Genomic DNA, 23,210 nt, shown 5'->3' with positions numbered 1-23,210 from the left:
TTAATAAAGCCAGAATTCAATTCACGGTCCCAAAACAGATCGTCTGAAAATAGTTCAGCGTAGGCTTTTCAAGCTAAGTCAAAGGGAATTTTTTTCATATTTTCTCAATTGAGTCAGGCTCAGAGTTTTCGCTTGTTTAAAATACATGGAAGGCATATTTTTGGGACTGGCAAAGAAGGAATTCAGAACTTCAGCTTTTCACTTAACAGGCAAAAAGAAATTGAAGCAGTCATTTGATAAAGAACTCAAACTGGCGGGTTAAGACCATCGAGGCATCCGGATTTGAATACAAGAAGCCGGATGTTTTACCTCTAGTGCTCTAGAAGAGGGCTTCATTCGTGCAAACGTTTCCTGATTTTCTGAGCTACTCTTACAAAAAAATGGTTCAAATGGCTCTGAGCACTATGGGACTCAACTTCTGAGGTCATTAGTCCCCTAGAACTTAGAACTAGTTAAACCTAACTAACCTAAGGACATCACACACATCCATGCCCGAGGCAGGATTCGAATCTGCGACCGTAGTGGTCTCGCGGTTCCAGACTGCAGCGCCTAGAACCGCACGGCCACTTCGGCCGGCAGCTACTCTTACAAACTGTTATCAAGCACAAGAGGTCGCATTTGTAATTGCGATGAGACTAGTATGCGTGTCATTCTAAACAGGTATTCGAAGGTAACTATTCCCAGAGGAAAGCGTCAAGTAGGCGTTGTTACGTCGTCAGAGAGTGGAGAAACCGTAAAGCCGCAGTATCTGTTTCAGCTGCCGGTGCATATGTGCCTCCTATGCTGATATTTCCCAGGAAAATGACGCTGAGAAATTCGACTTGGAACTTCCTGCGGGTGGTTGTGCAGGATGAAGCTTAAAACATGCCGGAAACTTTACCACACTGTGCCAAGTGGCATCTCTTTTTGGCACAGCATTTCTAAATGCTGTGACCATGAACAGGAATAATTCCTGTCAACATGGGTGTTTTCACGGACGCAGAATTTTTACCATGAGCACTAAGTGATCGCCCTTTGGATGACAAGACGTCAAACCCAGCAACTTTGTCTCACAGTGCCGCACGACCAGCAATGTATCCTCCCTCTGATAATGTGCCGAACGGACTGCATCTGAAGACAGAAGTGAGCCTGTTCAAGAAACCGCTTTCCCTTTAAGTTCTACAGTATTTTTCTTCACAAAACGTTGTTTCTATTCCAGAAGTTGAAGTGAGGAAGAGCTACAAAATGAAACAAAAGTCGTGCTGTGATTCTGACTTCGTCTCCCTATAGGACTGAACCACAAGCAGCTATTGAAAGACGTTAAAAAATTATTATCAGGACGAAAAGGTCATAACGAGTCAGAAATCATTGTACCATTGCTGATCTTATAGATCTTATAATTAGATATTTCCCTGAGACATCTAAGTCTCTTTTTATTATCTACGATAATGATCGATGCAGACGAAATTATTTAAAATTTGTGATGCGGCCGGGTCTCGAACCCAGCTCTTATTGTTTGGGAGGCAGAAATGCTAACCATTACACCACTGCAGTCCAATGAAGTGGTGCTTGCCAATATGGGAGAGCCCTGGCAGTGGTGACAATATGTAAGGGAAAAATGAAGTTTATGTTGGGGAGGACACTCAGCTTAGGTCGTTCGTGCAGCAATGTTGACCATCATCTTTAGCATTTCTGCCTAAAAGGGCAACAAGCCCCGGGTTACAATCCTCCATGCAGCATTAATTTTGGCAATTTCGTCTGCTTCGATCTTTATCGTAGATAATAAAAAAGACTTAAACGTCTCAGGGAAACATTTACTTATAAGAGTCAGAAATCCGTTCCTGAGAAAAGGAAAAGGAACATGAAAAATTTAAGTAAAAATAAAACAAATGTCGCAAGTGCAGCAGACTGGACTCACTATATTGTCCACCACGAGTTTGTAAGGAGCGTAGTGGCGCTGACGGCACATGACGCGGTAAGAGAAGCTATGAGCGGAGCAAAGACGAATGTGGAATCATTCTGTCGACGATAAGGACGCAAATGCGGAAACCCGCCAACTGAAGCGACTTTGAGGAAAGCCGAATTCATGTGGCCCAGTGCCTGGGAGTGATCATCTCGGGAATGGCGAAGCTGGGCGGGTGTTTTCGTGAACTGTCGTGAGCATCTATGATACGTGGTTGAAGAATTCTGATACAACAAGTAAGCGACAAGAAGTTGTACGTCCATACATTATCACAGACCATAGGGATCGGAGGCTTGCCCGTTCTCCGACGCAGGATAGGTGGCGATCTGTGGCAGATCTGACCACAGAGTACAGTGTTGGCGCAGCCACCAGCGTTTTGGAGTAAAGTGTTGAAAAACTGTGATCCGCAGCAGAGGAGCAATACGCGTTCTCATGTTGACCGAACAACATCGTCAGTTATGATTAGAATGGACACAGGATCATTAAGATTGGACCGCAGCTCAATGGAATTGTGTCGCCTGGTCGGATTAATCCCGTTTAGTAGACTAGGTCGATGGTCGTGTGCAGACACGCTGTCATCCAGGCGAACGGCTGCCCGAAACATGCAGTGCGCCACGGACGCAGACCGGTGGTGATGTCTTCATCAACAGTGCTGGCATCTTCCAGTAAGGCAACTGTTAGTGCATCACGGCCAGAATCATGTTGAAATAGTTTGAGGAGCATGTTTGTGGACTCTCATTGATGTCTTGGCTTCTCTGAATGCGATGAAGCCCAACTGGGACGCTGTCGAGCACCAGCTCCGCGCCCACAAACCAACCGCCCGTAAAATATGGGATGTGTGCGACCTGTGCCTAGGCATCTGGTGCCACAGATTACACTAGATTGGATTCTAGTGTCAGAAAGTATAACACAAAAAACATAAAACATTTGAAACTAATACCACTACCCTGATCATTTGTCAGCTTATCAAAACACATGAATACATATTACAGTAAACTGGAGATGGTAAAATTACAGAATTAATACACTGTCAGAATGAAACACGTTAAGAAATTTTAAGAAATTTATAATACACGGTCGCAGGTTCGAATCCTGCCTCGGGGAATGGATGTGTGTGATGTCCTTAAGTTAGTTAGGTTTAAGTAGTTCTATGTTCCAGGGGACTGATGACCTCAGATGTTAAGTCGCGTAGTGCTCAGAGCCATTTGAACAATATAATACACAAAACACCTAGTCTTGATGCTGTCAAATCTGAAATCTAACATACATTTTTACTTAAGCTGTCCTGTTAAGATATGTATCTACAGAGAAGAAGGAGTTGTCTATCAAAAAGTCTTTCAAACTGTATTGAAAGTGTGCTTTATCTGAAACCAAGTTCTTAATAACCGCTGGGAATTTATGGGAAATGTATTACTGACTATTGGACCGCTTTTTGGACCAAGGTAAGTGATTTTAGGTCATTATGTAGATCGTTCTTATTCCTAGCACTAGCACTATGTATTCAGCTATTGGTTGGAAACAGAATATATAACTACCAACAAATTTCATTAAGGAAATCAAGGAAATATGCTGAGAAGCAATGATTAGCATACAGAGTTGAGAAGGTTTCTAAGTGATGTTCTTGAATTCGTCCCACAAATTAGTCTTATTACATGCTTTTTCAAGCTAAAGCTTTTGCTCGGTTTGACGAGTTACCCCAGAATATGATCCCATATGACATAATAGAATGGAAGTATGCAACTTTTTTATATTTATGTCTCCTACATCTAACTTCATTCTCACTGCAAATACAGACCTGTTTAGGCGCTTCAGCAATTCTGTGGTGTGCGCTTCTCAACTGAATTTATGATCGACTTTATTCCCAAAAATTTAACACTGTCAACCTCTTCGAGCTGCTTGTCTTGATATGTCCTACACATGCTGGAAACGAATCTCTTACAGGTTCTGGGCTGCATATAATGGCTCTTTCCAAACTTTTATGACAGTGAATTATATTAACGTCAGTGAAAACTTTATTTGCAGGCATTTCTAAATCTGTACTTGACTTTCTACTTCTTGCAATGTTTGTACCATTTGCAAACAAAACAAACTTATCATCTGCCAGTGTAACAAACAAGAGGCCATTAATGTACGCAAGGAAAAGCAACGGAACCAAGCAGGAACCTTGAGGAACACCACATGTAATTAATTCCCAATCAGATAAAGATTGATTGCTTACCGCACAGGTATTTGACAGTAACACCCCTGAATGAGATTTCCACTCTGCAGCGGAGTGTGCGCTGATATGAAACTTCCTGGCAGATTAAAACTGTGTGCCACACCGAGACTCGAACTCGGGACCTTTTCCTTTCGCGGGCAAGTGCTCTACCAACTGAGCTACCCAAGCACGACCCACACCCGTCCTCACAGCTTTACGTCTGCCAGTACCTCGTCTCCTACCTTCCAAACTTTACCGAAGTTACTCAAACGATTTCGCTGCACACCATAATATTCTGATTTACCTAAGAGTATGCTGTGTTTCACACAGTCAAAGGCTTTAGACACTTCTCAGAAAATTGCAGTAGCCTCTAATTTGTCACATAATGAATTAAGTACGTTCTACTGTACGTGTAAATAGCTTTCTCTCTAATGGGACGCTTAGGAAAACGAAACTGACTTGGACAATATACTATTTGCAGTCAGATGCTTAAGGAGATGCTTGAACACAACCTTTTCAATTATGTCTGAAAAAGCTGGAAAAAATGAAATTGGTCGATAGTTTGGTGGTATCTCTCTATAGCCCTTCATATAAAGAGGTTCAACTTCAGCATATTTTAGCCAATCCGGAAACGCTCCGCTGACGAGAGACTGATTACGCAAATAATGTAAGACAGAATTCATCTCGCATGAGCACTCTTTGATTAAGTTTGTTGATATGTTATCATAACCACTAGAATGGTTAGATTTTAAGGATTTTATAATGGATGTTACTTCCTTGGGAGACGTGAGTGTCATTTCCATTTTACTGAAGTTGTTTGCAAAAATTGGTCCCAGATACACCATTGCATTGTTTTTCAGAACCTGATAACCCCAAGCTGTCAGTAACAGAAACAAAGTACTTGTTTAGGAGGCTTGCAACGTTATAAGCACTTGTTAGCAATGCATTATTTATTTATAGAGGTATCTGTTCGTCTTCCTTTTTCGTTCCAGCTGTCTTTGTCTTCACTATATCCCATATAGTTTTTATTTTGTTACCTGATGTAATTTTCTTTTTCTCATAACAAAGCTGCTTAGATTCCTGCATTACTTACTTTAATATTTTTCAGTATTCTTTGTAATGCGTTACAATGCTAATATGACAGCTGCCCCTAGATAGTAGATACATTCTCCTTTTTGTTCCACATATCTTTATTCCTTGTGTAATCCATGGTTTATTTGTAGACTTTTGTTTGATTCGTGTTATCTTCAGGGGAAAATAATTTTTGATGAATGCTTCGTATTTTCCAATTGAATCAGAAGTACTGTAAACATTTCTTCAGTTCATGTTTTTCAGCAGTCTCCTGATCTTCTCAATATTTGGCTGATTTATTACCTTCCTGTACTCAGATTTATTAGATATTTTTATCCTGAAAAGTTTCGCCATTTAACACAACATGCTGAATGTCATGATCATATAGCCCTTTTACTACAAGTTTTGTGATATGACTTTTTTCCTAAGTTTGTCTACTTGTCTACTAAGATATTATCAATAGCAGTCTCAGAGCATTCACATACCCTAGCAGCATAGTTCACAGTAGGAATCAAATTGAGTGACAGTGTTACTGATTGCAATAGTTGTTCACTGACAGAGCTTTTAAGTAAATCCACATTAAAATCACAGCAACCACTATTTCCTTGTATTTTTACTGTGAGATGGGACAATAGAGCTTCCACAGATTTTATGAAGAGATTAAAGTTTCCTGAAGGTGCTGCCTTGGTTGGTTCAAATGGCTCTGAGCACTATGGGACTTATCATCTGTGGTCATCAGTCCCCTAGAACTTAGAACTACTTAAACCTAACTAACCTAAGGACATCACACACATCCATGCCCGAGGCAGGATTCGAACCTGCGACAGTAGCGGTCACGCGGTTCCAGATTGAAGCGCCTAGAACCGCACGGCCACACGGGCCGGCCCCCTGAAGGTGCTCTTTATACACTTACTATAACGAAGGATTTATTATGAAATACTACTTCTGTTGAATAACTTATAAATGTGGCTCTGAGAAAAATTTATAAATATCAATATTCTTGAAGTCAAAACAGTTTCTGAAAATGTGGCAACTCCTTGTTTTTCCATATTTTCTCTACGGATGTAAGAAGCTAACTTGAATCTTGTAACATTTAACATATCTATACCAGTGGTCAAATGACGTTCAGACGGCAGATTATATCAAATGGTTGGCTCAATTCTAATTCTTCAATACAAATAAGCAACTCATTAAGAATACACCTCAGTCCTCAGATATTCTGAGCAATGAGGATAACAGATTTTGTGCATAAGCCTCTGGAAACATATAGAGTACCTGTCGAATCCATGGCATGCAGGATCACTATTGAATGGCGTTCCAGAAATGGACCAACACTGTTTTAAAAAGGTGGTTTTAGTATTTTGACTATCAGTGTATATTCGAGGGCAGCTGAAGGTTGGATGGCTTGTGTTTCGTGTCATAAATGGGCACTATACTCCTGTCCATGAACAATTAGTGAAGAGAATGACATTGACTCACCTGTGAATTTTATGCCCAAAGTCACTAACATTCTGCCACTTCTAAACTCATACATTTTTGGTGTTTTAGTAGACTTTAGGAAGTATAATTAGATGCTTTGAAGACGAACTTGTAAGGAACTCAAAATTAGTAAGAGACGTTATAAAAGCAGATAAACTGTGTTGTGTTGTCTACTGTGGGACTCAGCGCCGACACAAACAAGGAAGGAGAGAAGTTGTGATAGCTGGTGATAGGAATCCAGAATCTTCTGTACAAAACACTTTGTTTCCATTAAGGGGAGAAATGTAACTTAACTTAATTCCTAGGCTTCCTGTGCCTCCTACGTACAGGTACTTTGCTCTCTACTACTACTCGCAGAACGCATTACTCAATACTGATGGTCTAGATGACTGCGACCTAACTGCGCCAACCAGCGCTGGCCGGCTAGTTGTATGAGCGTTGGCTGGGGCAGTGAATTCTGTCTTCCTGGAGGTGTGGCGCTGCCCGCTCTTTCCATTGGCGCGCGAGTCAGCGCCCTCTTGATGCCGTTTCGCGGCGCTGCGCTGGTCGGTGTACAGTCGATGTTTTAGGACTACGCACACTGTATTAGAGTTGTGAATGGTTCCAATGTCTCTAAGCACTATGTGACTTAACATCTGAGGTCATCAGTCCCCTAAGACTTAGAACTACTTAAACCTAACTAACCTAAGGACATTACACACATCCAAGCCAGAGGCAGGATTCGAACCTGTGACCGTAGCAGCAGCGAAGTTCCGGACTGAAGCACCGAGAACCGCTCGGTCATAGCGGCGGGCAGAGTTTTGAATCTGGTATCGTTCTGCCCCATGCTTGGAACACAGCCAATTTTAATTTTGATATCATGTTCGTCTGTTTGCCTTTATATCAGATTTCTTTGTTTCATTGTTAGAAGTATATATTAAAGGTGACACAGATTTCTTTTTGGCTTCTTATTTTACGCCTTAATTGTACTATCGTCTTTTTAATATTAGTGTTACCATCCTGCCTCGGGTTCTCCTATTCACTGTTATCATTGTTAACGTATTCACTATGTCAAAAGTGAGGGATGGAAAACCACAAATTGTCAAACTGTAGACTTAATTTACGGGTCCCTGTGTCTATTCATTGAATCAAATGTCCGTTAGGTCCTCACTGACCATCTGTCATGCAGTGATTCAATTGCTTCCGATGCGGGCACATCAGAACAATGACGGTCCAAGATTAGGTGCATGAGATATACTGGACCTCACTGGATTTGTGCTATCCTCAATATCGTATACGACGAAAATCTGAAGAACAGGGATTCGCTGAACATTATTCGTATGCCAAACTACGCGTCAATCATCGGGCGACAACAACATTTTTTGCCTGCGCCGATCATTTTTGCTCAAACAAACTACAGCGCTCTAGATTTCCGATACACACAGCTTTCCCCTTCGCAGACAGCCCCAAGCATGTAAGGTCAACAGCGCGGAAATAGGGAACTGAATATGTGGATGCCCCTCTGCAAACACCACTCACCGACCTCACCGGCGCTTGCTGAAAGTAAACAAACACCGTAACGTGCAGGGGTGGCCCTCACTAGCGAAACCTGCTATACACCACGCAACATACAGCCCCTCCTATAAATCAGAAATCCCTGTCTGCCTGCTGCGTCATAGGTTATCAGCTTCGTAAATAAAATATCGACGACGACCTCTAGTTCATGATGGACTGATGTATAAGATAATAAATGTTACTGATATTGTCATTCCGAATACACGACAAAATCGGTACGCATGCGACAGAATGTTCTACCTAATACTGTATCTTCCAAAATGCCACGCATAAAGATACGATTTTGCCGCGACTCCAACCTCGAGTTCTACTGGTGACAGAAGAATAGGGTCAAGCGTTGTGGACGGCCCTTGCGTTAGGTACTATTTACGTAACCAACAGAAGAACCGTCATAATGTAACTATTCTACAGCACAGTTTCAAATTTCAATATTACACATTTCCTCCAACTTAGGGAAATGGAGCAAATCGGTTGGTTCTTTTTGCATTAGACCTTGTCTACGATGCGCCTTGATGGGGTTATGGAGGCTCAAATCTGTTCATGAGCTGTTCCTCAGACAACTCGAAAAACGTGGTTTAGGATACCAAAACTAAGCCATGGATTCTAGGACGGCTATGCACAGCAAAAGGCTGAAATTTTTACGGTAGACTACGTTCCTAAGATTTCGTCATCGAAATACTTGGAAAATTTTCATGATATTTTTATCCCTTTTAGAGACACAGAGGTTTTAAGTTATCCTACTTGCATACATAAAAAACGTACGTAAACTCCGGCCGTAGTATATAAAGTGGCGTAGCACAGAGAAATATGCTTTAACGTGTCATTGCTATCATCAGAAGAGCCCTGGGAACCCCGTGTTGTATTACCGAAGCACATGCAAAATTGTTATGAATGTAAAATCCGATCTGAATTGTAAAATTAGACTGTTTTCTGTTATTTCAAGTTCACGAAAGTAAACTCTCAAGTCTCATCAACTAGTTTACTGTATTTGAATACAAAGCAAATAAAAAAAATGCTGATATTAGGTAAGACTCCCGAATGTCCTCGGGGCACTGCGAAACGCAAATTTCCTTTGAAAACCTGTCACTGCAATTCTAACTTGAACTTCTTGAAAATGATAAAAGTAATGCCCGTGTTAACAAATTCGTGAAATGTTGTTGTTGTCGTTGTGGTCTTCAGTCGTGAGACTGGTTTGATGCAGCTCTCCATGCTACCCTATCCTGTGCAAGCTTCTTAATCTCCCAGTGCTTACTGCAACCTACATCCTTCCGAATCTGCTTAGTGTATTCATCTCTTGATCTCCCTCTACGATTTTTACCCTCCACGCTGGCCTCAAATGCTAAATTTGTGATCCCTTGATGCCTCAGAACATGTCCTACCAAATGATCCCTTCTTTTTGTCAAGTTGTGCCACACACTCCTCTTCTCCCCAATTCTGTTCAATACTTCTTCATTAGTTATTTGATCTACCCATCTACTCTTCAGCATTCTTCTGTAGCACCACATTTCGAAAGCTTCTATTCTCTTCTTGTCCAAACTATTTATCGTCCATGTTTCACTTCCATACATGGCTACACTCCATACAAATACTTTCAGAAACGACTTCCTGATACTTAAATCTATACTCGATGTTAACAAATTCATCTTCCTCAGAAGCGCTTTCCTTGCCATTGCCAGTCTACATTTTATATCTTCTCTACTTCGACCATCATCAGTTATTTTGCTCCCCAAATAGCAAAACTCATTTACTACTTTAAGTGTCTCATTTCCTAATCTAATTCCCTCAGCATCACCCGACTTAATTCGACTACATTCCATTATCCTTGTTTTGCTTTTGTTGATGTTCATCTTATATCGTCCTTTCAAGACACTGTCCATTCCGTTCAACTGCTCTTCGAAGTCCTTTGCTATCTCTGATAGAATTACAATGTCACCGGCGAATCTCAAAGTTTTTATTACTTCTCCAAGGATTTTAATACCTACTCCGAATTTTTCTTTTGTTTCCTTTACTGCTTGCTCAATATACAGAGGCTACAACCCTGTCTCACTCCCTTCCCAACCACTGCTTCCCTTTCATGCCCCTCGACTCTTATAACTGCCATCTGGTTTCTGTACAAACTGTAAATAGCCTTTTGCTCCCTGTATTTTACCCCTGCCACCTTTAGAATTTGAAAGAGAGTATTCCAGTCAACATTGTCAAAAGCTTTATCTAGGTCTACAAATGCTACAAACGTAGGTTTGCCTTTCCTTAATCTTTCTTCGAAGGTAAGTCGTAAGGTCAGTATTGCCTCACGTGTTCCAATATTTCTACGGAATCCAAACTGATCTTCCCCGAGGTCGGCTTGTACCAGTTTTTCCATTCGTCTGTAAAGAATTCGTGTTCGTATTTTGCAGCTGTGACTTATTAAACTGATAGTTCGGTAATTTTCACATCTGTCAACACCTGCTTTCTTTGGGATTGCAATTATTATATTCTTCTTGATGTCTGAGGGTATTTCGCCTGTCTCATACATCTTCCTCACCAGATGGCAGAGTTTTGTCAGGACTGGCTCTCCCAAAGCCGTCAGTAGCTGTAATGGAATGTTGTCTACTCCCGGGGCCTTGTTTCGACACAGGTCTTTCAGTGCTCTGCCGAACTCTACACGCAGTATCGAATCTCCCATTTCATCTTCATCTACATTCTCTTCCATTTCTATAGTATTGTCCTCAAGTACATCGCCCTTCTTTGCTTAAAACTGGGTTTCCATCTGAGCTCTTGATATTCATACAAGTGGTGCTCTTTCCTCCAAAGGTTTCTTTAATTTTCCTATAGGCAGTATCTATCTTACCACTAGTGAGATAGGCCTCTACATCCTTACATTTGTCCTCTAGCCATCCCCGCTTAGCCATTTTGAACTTGCTGTCGATCTCATTTTTGAGACGTTTGTATTCGTTTTTGCCTGCTTCATTTACTGCATTTTTGTATTTCTCCTTTTATCAATTAAATTCAATATTTCTTCTGTTACCCAAGGATTTCTATTAGCCCTCGTCTTTTTACCTACTTGATCCTCTGCTGCCTTCACTACTTCATACCTCAGAGCTACCCATTCTTCTTCTACTGTACTTCTTTCCCCAATTCCTGTCAATTGTTCCCATATGCTCTCCCTGAAACTCTGTACAACCTCTGGTTTAGTCAGTTATCCAGGTCCAATCTCCTTATATTCCCACCTTTTCGCAGTTTCTTCAGTTTTAATCTACACTTCATAACCAATATATTGTGGTCCACATCTGTCCCTGGAAGTGTCTTACAATTTTAAACCTGGTTCCTAAATCTCTGTTTTACCATTATATAATCTATCTGATACCTTCTAGTATCTCCAGGATTCTTCCATGTATACAATCTTCTTCCATGATTCTTGAACAAGTGTTAGCTATGATTAAGTTATGCTCTGTGCAAAACTCTACCAGGCGGCTTCCTCTTTCGTTTCTTAGCCCCAATCCATATTCACGTGCTATATTTCCTTCTCTCCCTTTTCGTACTCTCGAATTATAGTCACCCATGACTATTAAATTTTCGTCTCCCTTCACTACCTGAATAATTTCTTTTATCTCATCATACATTTAATCAATTTCTTCATCATCTGCAGAGCTAGTTGGCATATAAACCTGTGCTACTGTAGTAGGCGTGGACTTCGTGTCTATCTTGGTTACAATAATGCGTTCACTATGCTGTTTGTAGTGAATTACCCGCACTCCTATTTTTTTTATTCATTATTAAACCGACTCCTGCATTACCGCTATTTGATTTTGTGTTTATAACCCTGTATTCACCTGACCAAAAGTCTTGTTCTTCCTGCCACCGAACTTCGCTACTTCCCACTATATCTAACTTTAACCTATGCATTTCCCTTTTTAAATTTTCTAACCTACCTGCCTGATTAAGGGATCTGACATTCCACGCTCCGATCCGTAGAACGCCAGTTTTCTTTTTCATGATAGTGACGTCTTCTTGAGTAGTCCCCACCCGGAGATCCGAATGGGGGACTTTTTTACCTGCGGAATATTTTACCCAAGAGAACACCAAATAAAAACCAAAAATGTAAAAACAGACTTAATTATGTTCTGAATTTGATAAATCAACTAGTATGACTCATTTGGCATAGAACCAAGTCCTTAGAAACAGCTGACTTCCTTCCACTCAGCCCGCATCTCGTGGTCGTGCGGTAGCGTTCTCGCTTCCCACGCCCGGGTTCCCGGGTTCGATTCCCGGCGGGGTCAGGGATTTTCTCTGCCTCGTGATGGCTGGGTGTTGTGTGATGTCCTTAGGTTAGTTAGGTTTAAGTAGTTCTAAGTTCTAGGGGACTGATGACCATCGCTGTTAAGTCCCATAGTGCTCAGAACCATTTGAACCATTTTTGAACCTTCCACTCATCCTAATACGTACAAATTTGTGGGTAGAGCGATTAATTACCCGATCCCATTCCGAAATCATCCATTTCCTGTTAAAGATGACTGTAATCATATCTTACTTCATCTGTTCTCTAAAGGAGAACTAACTGATGCTATTAAATTATCGAGAGATAACTGTCCTTGTAATGATTTCATTAATCGGTCCGTGTACGAGAGTGCACGGTATCAATTTGTTCCAAAAAGCCTCGCTCGAACATGCTATTTTTCAGGGGGTTGTATCTCGCGTTTTATTGAACACAGAGATAAGGAATCGAGTGTTTAGAGTGCCCTTTGCTTAGCGACCACTTGTGTGGTACCGGAAGAACGAGCATCATGCAGCTAACCTACACTACAGGCCCAAACTTTAAACATTACAGTCTTCCTCAAGTCCAGGCAAATTGAGCAAATCGGTTCTCTCTTCTACATTATTTGCTGTGATCCAGGGTGCACCAAAGGAAGCTTATAAAAGCGCCATTTGTTTATCTGCTGTTTCTAAGAAAACCCGAAAAACCATGATGTTTGAGTAAAGTACCAAAAGTACCAACTGTGAGGATGGTCACATCTACAATTTCCCTTCATGGCAAATATATCATATCTTGCTAAGAGTATATTCCCGGGATACAGAGCAAATTTTCAGTGCCATTAACCGTTACCGATATCCAGAGATTCAAAGGTACCATACATATCCATATAAAATATGCACGTAACAAGCTTTTGGTTAGTAAATATAATGGACACATTCTTTTCTAGTGTCATCACAAGGGTCCTGAGGTCAACAAACTGTGTTTTCAGTCAGCAGTTTTTCATCATTGTAGTGCAAACAATGGTTGAGGCAGGAAAGACGGAAGGAGACAGTGTAAGTCAGAGAGTAGGTACTAGCAGTGAAATATACTGTAAATCAGTTGATGAAGAAGTTGAGAATGGTGGAGAGACTACCGATATCTAGTGGCAGTAAGGGGGAGGTGACTAGCACGAAGGCGTAGCTACAAAGGGACACCAGGTGAAAGGATTTACAGTGTTCTGTGTTAAAAGAACGTGAAAATTTTCGCATGCGACAGTTTTGACGAGGAACGGGGAATGAAGACTGAGACAGCAGGTTTCCCACCTTTTTGTCACATTCTTTTTAGACTGAGTCTTTGTGTTCCGACAGGAGCATTTTTGCGATGGTTACTGTTGTGGCGTAACAAGCTAGCTACGCCACACTGAAGTAGCCGAAAGGGCATGCGTCAACTCACGCCGTCTTGCGTTAAGTCTGGAACAGGATACGTTATGAATGCTATAAAGAAAAGAACGGAGCTTCTCGTATACTTAACTTTTATTCACTTCTGCGGTACATCGCTCTTGATAAGACAAGTGAGACTCTCTCCAGATATGGTTAATGGCGCCTTGCTAGGTCGTAGCCATGGACTTAGCTGAAGGCTATTCTAACGGTCTCTCGGCAAATGAGAGAAAGGCTTCGTACGTGTAGTCGCTAGCATTGTCGTCCGTACAACTGGGGCGAGTGCTCGTACGTCTCTCGAGACCTGCCTTGTGGTGGCGCTCGGTCTGCGATCCTGACAGTGGCGACACGCGGGTCCGACATGTACTAATGGACCGCGGCCGATTTAAGCTACCACCTAGCAAGTGTGGTGTCTGGCGGTGACACCACAGTTACTCTGTGCTTAATAATCAGCAATGGAACCGAAGTATTTGTTCTTATTCATGAAAAATCAGTACTACATGAAACGGAAACTAATGGAAACTTGGTCGACGGTAGTGGGAAGAAACTTGGTCGACGGTAGTGGGAAGATAGAAACTAGTTATATACCGTTCACGTTATAGTCAGGTATGGATAATGGTGTCTATGAAAGTAGACAGCGTTTACCGATTCCTTCAGTTTGTGCCAGCTTTGAAATTTGTTCTCCTATCTTACATTCTACAAGGTATTCGTCGCATTTGTCTTTGTTCCAATATGTTCTTGGTACCTTCAGCAGTCAGATTCCAGACTATTTTGCAATACGACATGATAGTCATGTATAAATAAAAAATGCAGATTTAATCATCTCGTTGAAGCTCAGTGGCCCGATTATATATGTATGCATGTAAATGGATAAATATTCCCCAAGGAGGTATATTGGCTGTACTTTTTTAAGCCCTCAGCCTGATCTCGGTTTAGTGTTCAAACTAGCAAAATGTGCCACATTTTTTACTGCGGCAGCAATCGCAATCGTAGGACTGAGATGTCTTGGTGCTGTTTGACGAGAAGCACTGTTAACACGCTGTAGATAATTTTGTACATGTTACTCATGATAGTCGAATGTGGCTATTTGCACATGTACTGTTTGTATAACGATTCACTACTAACGGAGAAGGCTATGGTTCGGCAATCGACGTCATGTCAGAAAAAATAGTCGCACCTAATAAACGGTATTTCTCATTTCAACTTCGACAGAATTTCAAATATCACTTTTTGTAAAATAAAGTTGCTTAGCCATTTTCCTGCAGCATGCTGTGAATTTATAAACATGTCTATCTGGCGAACGCTGTATGTAAATTCAGAAGGATGCAGAACAATTGAACTCCGTCTTTTTGTAGACTACTGGAACGGCTGTGCTAACCCAGAAGCTAGAAGCCAACTCCACAAGACTAACTGAAGTTCTCTGAGGCTATAGATACAGCTACAAGGAATAGCTCACTTGGAAGTTGAGCTGAAGACGAATGGACATTTCTAAAAAGGGCAATCGTACAACTTGGAAAGAGAATTATATGTACAAAGATGGTAAGTGCAAAGAACTGTGGGTAACAGAAGAAATACTTCAGCTGATCGACGAAAGAAAGAAATGCAAACAAGTTCACGGAAATTCAGGAATACAGGAATAAAAGTCATTTAGGAACGAAATAAACAAGAAGTGCAGGGAAGATGAGGCAAATGACACACCAAATGAAATTATTGTCCGAAGGACTGACTCGGTATATAGAAAAGTCAAAACAACCTACCAGGAAATTAAAAGCAGGGATGCTAGCATTAAGAGCATTAAGATTGCAATGAGAACTGCACTGTTAAATGCGGATGAGGTAGTGGATAGCTGTAAAGAGTACATTTAAGGCCTCAGTGGGGGAGAGACTTGTCTGACGACGTGATAGAAGAAGATTCGGCCGTCTGTGTAGAAGGGATAAGGGATCCAGTATTAGAATCTAAATTTAAAGGGGCTTTAAAAGACATAAGATAGAGTAAGACAGAATGGATAGATAACATTCCATCTGAATTTTTTAAATGACTGGCACAAATGGCATGAAAACAACTATTCATCTTGGTGCAACAAAGCAACTATTCATGTCGGTTTGTAGAATATATGAGTCTTGCGATACACCAATGGCTTTCTGAGAAACATCGTCCACACAATTCCGAAAATTGTAGGAGCCAACAAGTGCGAGAATTATCGAACAAACAGCTTAGCAGCTCAACCGTCCAACTTGCCGACAAGAGCAATGTACAGAACAGTGGGAAAGAAAGCTGAAGATCTATTACATGACTGTCAGTTTGGCTTTAGGGAAGGTAAAGGCACTGGAGAGGAAGTTATGCCGTTTCGATTGATAACGGAAAGAAGACTAAAAAAAATCAAGAACCGTTTGTATCATTCGTGGATCTGGTAAAAGCGTTCGACAATGTGAAGTGGTGCAAAATGAAAATGTTAGAAATTCTGAATAAAGCAGGGGTAAGCTACAGGGAAAGATGGGTCTTACATAATGTGTGCAAGAACCAAGAGGGAACAATAAGAGAGGGAGACCAAGAACAGACTGCTGGGATTAAACGGGTGTAAGACAGGGACGTAGTATTCCGCTCCTATTGTTCAATCTCTACACCGAAGAAGCAAAGACGAAAACAAAAGAAACGTTCAAGTGGGGATTAAAATTCAGGGTGAAAGGATAACAATGATAAGATTCGCTAATGACATTGCTATTCTGGCTGAAAGTGAAGAAGTACAGCATCTGCTTAGGGGAATTGACAATATAATGAATACAGACTATGAATGGAGAGTAAATCGAAGAAAGTCGAAACCAATGAGGTGTAGCAGATGTGAGAACAGCGAGAAACTTACCATTCACTGAGGCACCAAAGAAACAGGTTTTACTTAATCGTGTGGCTAGGGACCCCCGTCGGGCAGACCGTTCGCCGGGTGCCGGTCTTTCAATTTGACGCCACTTCGTCGACCTGTAGTCGATGAGGATGATCGGATGATGATGAGGACAGCACGACACTCAGTCCCTGGGTGGGGGACATTCCACGACCCACCCGGAAATCGAACCCGGGCCCAGAGGTTTGACAATCCGTCTCGCTGCCATTCAGCTACTGGGGGCGGACAAAGAAACTAGTATAGGCGCGCTTATTCAAATACAGGAATATGTAAACAGGCAGAAGACGGCACAATAATTGTCTGGCATAGTTGTTAGAGCAGTTACTGCTGCTACAATGGTAGGTGATCAAGATTTAAGTGAGTCTCAATATGGTGTTATGGGCGGCTCACGAGCGATGGGACACAGCATCTCTGAGGTAGTGATGAAGTGGGGATTTTCCCGTACGAACCTGTCACGAGTATACCGTGAATGTCATGAATCTGGTAAAACATCAAATCTCGGATATCACTGCGGCCGGGAAAAGATCCTGTAAGAATGGGATCAACGACTACTGAAGAGAATCGTTCAAAGTGGAGGAAGTGCAACCCTTCGGCAAATTGCTGCAGATTTCCATTCTGTGCCGTTACAAGTGCCAGCGGGCGAACCATTCAAAGAAACATCATGGATATGAGCTTTCGGTGCCTAATGCCCACTCGTGTACCCTTGATGACTGCACGACACAGATCTTTACGCTTCGTCTGGGCCCGTCAATACCGACATTGGACAGTTGATGACTGGAAACATGTTGCCTGTCTCGTTTCAATTGTACCGAACGGATGGACGTGTGCGGGTATGGACACAGCCTCGTGAATTATAGACCCTGCATGTCAGCAAGCTTATGTAGGGTCTGAAATGGTATGTAGCGTGTGCAGTTGAAGTCATATGGGACCCTTGGTACGTCTAGATACGACTCTGACTGATGACAAGTACGTAAGCATCCTGTGTGATCACCGGCATCCATTCATGTCTATTGTGCATTCCGACGGACTTTGACAATTCCAGCAGGACAATGCGACACCCACATGTACAGAATTGCTACAGAGTGACTATAGGAACACTCTTCTGAGTTTAAACACTTCCGCTGGCAAGCAAACCTCCCAGACTTGAACGTTAGTGAACATATTTTCGATGCCTTGCAACGTGCTGTTCACGGACAGTCGTTCAGGATTCATGGTGTCAGTTCCCTCCAGCACTATTTCAGACATTCAGACATTAGTCGAGACCACGCCACGTCTTGTTGCGGCTCTTCTGCGTGCTCGAAAGGCCCCCATTCCCTATTAGGCAGGTGTACCAGTTTCTTTGCTTCTTCAGTGCATGTGAAATGAATAGGAGCAAACGTTTCAAAGCGCATCAAATAAATAACGAAAACGTATTCGTACGTTAAAATTGAAAACTAGGTTTCAAAAATCTAGCTTCATTGGATTTTACATGCAAAAAGTACGTTTTTTGTGAGATTTTTTACGCACACCACTTCGGTGTGTCAGACTTGTGCGAATCGGCTCGAATTTCGTAAAAATCTTGAAAAATATATGGATTTGATGGTCGACCTGTTATGAGAAAGCATTATCCGTCGCTTGGATATAAGCAACATGATTCGAAAGACAATAAAAAACCTACAACGGTTCAGTCAGCACCCGAGTCAACAAAAACCTACATCGGTTGCTAAGCTATGGTTGTCTAGTGTCTAAACTACGGTAAAGTAAAAGTTTGAAACCAGAATGAAAAATTCTCCGATCGTAGCACAAAGAAGGTGAATATGTTCTAGACAAATTTAGGGATGTAAAAGAAGGGAACTACTTTTCGACTTGTCTTGGCAGCTTCAAGACACCTAAATCAAAACATTTTGAAATATAATCGCTTTTTTAAAAGTTTGTTCTACTTCATCAGCGCAATAAGCTTTCTTACCTCAAGGTATTAGCACACCTGCATCTGAAATCTGTCGCCTGAAGTCTCTGATCCTCTGCTCAAAATCCAGAATATTAGGCAGCGATGGTGAACATAACATTACGGCATGTGACGTGTTATACGTATTATATTACTTTACTTTACACGGTGTATTATATTACGTTGCATGTTCATTAAAATTACTAGAAAAAAGCAGAAGTATGTGAAGTTGATTTGACGTAAATGTTTTTGAAGCTACCAGGTAAGAAGAAAAGCTAGTTTCCTTCTTTTACTTTTCTATCTCTGTCCAAGATATATTCACCGTTTTGTGCTACGATAGGAGCATTTTTGATTCTGGTTAGAACTTCATAGATGAAGTGAATTGTATTTTTTAATGTACAAAACAATAAATAATCTCAATTTCATTGCTATTGTCAGTATTGCATACAGGCCCTTACACGTACATATAGACGTAAAGACACACACACACACACACACAAATTAACTACCGAATAAATACGTTTAGAGCATTAGAGCATTCTCACTGACAAAACTGTTCGTTTGTTGCTAGTTCTTATACTGGAACAACTTAAATGATTTTTAGTATCCACGGTCAAACATTATTAACCGAGTAAGCTCTCAATTCTTATTAATTTAAAGTTATTTGCAATTTAAACCAATATTTCGTCTCGAAACGTCAGGCGGGCCTCGTAAAAATGGGAAGAGTTAACTAACTGCTTAATTAGTTCCCTTGGCGCTTACTAACTTGGGCTGCATTTTCATAAATGAGAATTTACGACCGAATAAATTTACCGAGACTGCTAGACAAGGAATACGGCTTTCATCTCTAGTTTATAAAAGAGGCTTCTTGTCTATGACTCCACGTTAATACTTAGTATCACTTTGATTTGGAGTTAATTTATGAAAATTCCACCTCATTCGATTTGCGTATTCCTTGTCTCAAGTTGTAAACAGCACATGGAAAACATCCATTAAAACTCCAGTCTGACATATATTTTTTCCTAGGATTGAAGCGATGTGCACTTAACCTCAATCATTGGACTTCCAAATGTGTAAAAAAGTGAAGCCACATGTATAAAACGGCTTCAGATCCTGCGTACTTTACAAATGACGTAATGTGTTAAACATTTGACGTTAAACGTATAGGCGACGAAAGTTTATAATGGCTGGAAATTATGTTTCAAGTTTCTTGGATGTTACCAAGTGATCTCATTAGCAAACACTGAATAAGTATAGTTTTGATAATTAGTCCTCAGTTTCAAGGAAAATCTAGTTTTTCGAGCACCTCAAAGTTTATGAGGTGATATCTCCTGCACACTGTGTCTGACAATGATGTAATTTAGCAGGTAAGTGTGGATACTGTCTGCAAAAGGTGTTGCAAGTTAGCAGTCAAGAATTAATAACTTAAAACAGTACACTTGAGGCAACATAAACAGCGAATGTACCTAGCTAGATTTTTCAAAAAAATGTTCAAATATGTGGGAAACCTTATGGGACTTAACTGCTAAGGTTATCAGTCACTAAGCTTACACACTACTGAACCTAAACTATCCTAAGGACAAACATTCACATCCATGCCCGAGGAAGGACTCAAACCTCCGCCGGGATCAGACGCACAGTCCGTGACTGCAGCGCCTGAGACCGCTCGGCTAATCCCGCGCGGCCTAGATTTTTCTTTTATCATTTTGCAGAAGGCGTCAGCGAGAAAAAGATTCGTTAACTTTCTGAAGTTATGTGTAAAATCTGCTGGAAGTCACTAGGTCATCTCATTCTCAGGTACTGGTTGAATAAAGATTGCCGGCCACTGTGGTCGAGCGGCTATAGGTGCTTCAGTCGTCCGGAACCATGCTGCTGCTACGGTCGCAGGTTCGAATCCTGCCTCGGGGATGGATGTACGTGTTGTCCTTACGTTAGTTAGGTTTAAGTAGTTCTAAGTTCTAGGGGACTGATGACCTCAGCAGTTAAGTCCCATAGTGCTCAGAGTCATTCTTTTGAATAGAGATTGGACATTTGCGCGCATTGTGGTACCATGCTTTATGAACATACACTCAGTTGCTAACTGTAACACTTGTCCTATTGTGTTAAACTTTTAACATTAGATCAAGCCTCTTAATGCATATATTATGACAATATGTTAGTACTAATTGTGCGAAATAAGTGAAATTTTATTTTTGTTGTCCCTCGAAGGCATTGGATAGGCCACCTGAAACAGGGATGCCCACCATTAATAATGAGCCAGGTAATCATTTTGTAATGTAGATAGGACAACTGAGCAGGTAAGTGGAGAACAAGTAGCACATATGGTTCGGAAATTTCGATGTTAATGGCCTGCTGAACGGTGTGTTAACCGCATTTCCCGGTATACTGAGGGCCGGTGACGCCTTCTGAATCACTCGGCCTCCTTGAGCACATCGCACTATTTTACAAAGAGCTATATATATAGTTGTGGCTAGCAGATGTATGGGAATGAAGTATAATTAGCGTTAATGTTAGCCACAAGAGCTCGATGTTAATGCAGGAAGCCAGAAAACTTAGTCATCGATACTATGAGCTGTCGTACCGTTGTTTCTTAAGGGGTGATTTTTGCGGACGTGTTGTGAAACCAAGGATAAAGTGTGATATGTGTTATGATCTAACACCCAGTCAGAGGTGAAAGAAAAGAAGTGGATGAAAACATTTTGTGGGAATGGACTACTCTTCACGACAAGCAGAACGTTGAATAGAGATTTGCAACAGGAGGGGTAGAAAACGACTGATTTGTTGATATGTTGATGCTCATAATCATGCAATGAACTATACACCTTAAAACCCGTCTCTCTCTCTCTCTCTACCTTTTTTAAACCCAATCTAACAGTAAATTCTTGACCAATGCTAATTTCGCCTTGATGATTTTTAGCTTCAGATCACTTTTGGTGTTATTTAACTCGAAATGGGTATGTCCTTCTCCACTACCGCCAGAACATGTTCGTGGCTGGCCATCGTAAATTAGAATAGCTCGACATCCTTCAATATGCGTATAAATATGATGGGATATCGCCCAGCGTTCAGGCGTATGACTGAGTACCGTTCCATACAGTCGGACCGACTTAATAACCATCGATTCTGGTACCTCCAACGGCAATTCAAGTATCCGAATGACCCCCACACCCAAGCCTGAAGGAACTTCTTCCCTCAAAAAACGCTCTATTTCGAATTCCTTGAGTCTGGCATATTCGTTGTCAAACATAAATTGGAGTGCAGTCTTTCTAAAATTGTGTGCCATGGCAATCTAGTCAGACAACAACACGTGCGAGTATCAGCGGTAGAAATACTTCCTCTTCCACCTGTGTCCGCGGCCGGGACAACAGGTCTGTGCCGCGCCATTGCCTGAAGGAGACTGTCGTCTGTGATACCCAAGCAAGACTCAGGACCCGTCCTCACAGTCATAATTCCGCCAGTACCTCGACTCCTACCTTCCAAACTTCACAGAAGCTCTCCTGCGAGCCTTGCAGAACTAACACTCCTGGAAGAAAGGATATTTGCGGTGACATAGCTTTGCCACAGCCTGAGGGATGTTTCCAGAATTAAATTTTCACTCTGCAGCGTAGTGTGCGCTGATATGAAACTTCCTAGCAAATTACAGTCAGGTTCGTAGGAGAGCTTCTGTGCTGTTAGGGAGGTAGGACGCGAGGTACTGGCGGAAGTACGGTTGTGAGGACGGGCCACGAGTCGTGCCTGGTTAGCTGAGATGGGAGAGCACTTTCCCGCAAAAGGCAAAGGTCCCGACTTTGAGTCTCGGTCCGGCACATGGTTTTAATCGGCCAGGAATTTACACGGAGCAATTATTTTGGGTTTCTGTGTCAACCGCCTAATACTATCTTTTTCTCCATTACTTTTTCCGTCATCCTTCATTACTTTCTTTTCCTCATGCTGCTTTTTTGTATCTCTGGTGCGCAACCTGTATTTACTTCTCTGAAAAACATCTCTCGCATTCTGGTCGTGACAAATAAATATAAATTTATTTTATTTCTTCTTCGTTGTACCCGTTACAGTTTTTTTTTTATTTTCAGTTCAAAACTGTATATACTAGATTCCACATTGAAAGGATGACCTCTTGTAACAAAGTATGTGTCACAACTAACCGAGTGATAAAATTTTAAGAAAGCTTTGACAAATGTCTGAAAGACAGTATGGATGTAATCATATGAAGATAAATAAGTAACTAGACCTATATTACCGTAGTATCATTGACATTAATTTTCAGGCGTAGTTTCCAACTTTCTCTGAAAGTTTTTCCGTTTGTTCTTACAAAATATCTTTTCTGTAGATAATCACCTCTCGGTCAAACTCAGATAGATCGAGCGCCTTCCCCTTTCTACATATGCAGCACGCTCACTGATGCAACATGCACCATGCGTGTATCGGACTATCAGTCATTCCTCGTCAGATTCCTGTACAGATTTATATCAATAGTAGGTTGGTGGTCATAGTTTTCTGGCTG

The sequence above is a fragment of the Schistocerca nitens genome, chromosome 7 (genome assembly GCF_023898315.1).
Source record: "Schistocerca nitens isolate TAMUIC-IGC-003100 chromosome 7, iqSchNite1.1, whole genome shotgun sequence".
NCBI classification, from domain to species: Eukaryota; Metazoa; Arthropoda; class Insecta; order Orthoptera; family Acrididae; genus Schistocerca; species Schistocerca nitens.
This window is presented reverse-complemented; position numbering follows the sequence as displayed.